Source organism: Triticum urartu, unplaced genomic scaffold (genome assembly GCF_056163025.1).
Source record: "Triticum urartu cultivar PI428250 unplaced genomic scaffold, HENAU_Tu73 scaffold1, whole genome shotgun sequence".
In the NCBI taxonomy this organism is placed as follows: domain Eukaryota; kingdom Viridiplantae; phylum Streptophyta; class Magnoliopsida; order Poales; family Poaceae; genus Triticum; species Triticum urartu.
The window spans coordinates 1,146,925-1,148,107 of NW_028259461.1; positions in this window are offsets into that span (position 1 = coordinate 1,146,925).

Genomic DNA, 1,183 nt, shown 5'->3' on the forward strand with positions numbered 1-1,183 from the left:
ATTTGCAATTATTCATCTACTACTGGAATTTGGATTTATTTTATCGATGCAAATTGGATTTGGATAGAAGGGTACATTCTTTCTAATATTTTAGATAGAAGAAATGTTTCTTCTATCTAAAATATTAGAAAGAATTTTGCTGATTTATTTATTGCTATATGCAATTTATGGAATTGATACACCATTTAATTGATATCATTTAGCAAAATGAAACACAGCATATGCATCCATCTTTTGGCTCGAGAATTTCACGGGATAGAGATATGGTATAAGAAATAGACTATTAAGTAACTCTAAATGAATTGTGGATACATCTGTATCCTTAACATACTGAAACGATTGTCATTATTCGTATCAAACCAATAGCGATTCATACAAGCTAAATCTTCTAATCAATGGTGGGCCAATAATGAATTTTTTTGCATATGTATTAAGACGCTTGGCCTGATTTCGAAATTGTCCAGAGTTTTATATGTTGTTTTCATTGCAAAATGATGGGTCTCCTTCCATAACTTTCCAATTACGAGTACGAGAATTGAAAGACATGAAAATTCTCAATTCTCTACGGCGTCTAGTAGATAGAAACAAGAAAATCAGAAGAATCTTTCTCTCTATTCACTATCATTCCGCGTCTTCGACTTCTATTAGTTTCTTTTCTTCTTTAATGCAATAGCTATAGTTTGATATAAGAATCCATTTCTCAAAGTAATGGAAACCATTCTCTTATAGGAAATGGTTCGAAAATCGCTATTCCACCTTTTAGGTATCGTGAAAAGTGATACCTGTGAAGATCGTGCATTTCAGTCAAATTCAGATCCGTTTTTCGAGTCCATGATATAATATAACCAAATTGGATAGATCTTCCACCTGTTTAGCTAAGAAAGAATAGATACAGAGGTGGATAATAGATCGATATGAAGATCATGAGCTGCCCCATAATGAAATCGCCAGTAGTCGCGAATATCTCCTTCTTCCCTAATCCAAGATTGGAGAAAGAAGATCTAAGAGGGACCTATGGAGAATGTAGTCAGAAATCCATAATAGAGTCCGACCACAACGACCGAATTAATTATCCTCATCGAGAAACTTAGACTACTAAATAGAAAAGATTTGAAAATCATGGCATGGGTCTCCTTTTTTTCTTTCTTTAGAGTTTTCTATATGCACAATTTCTCGATGTTTC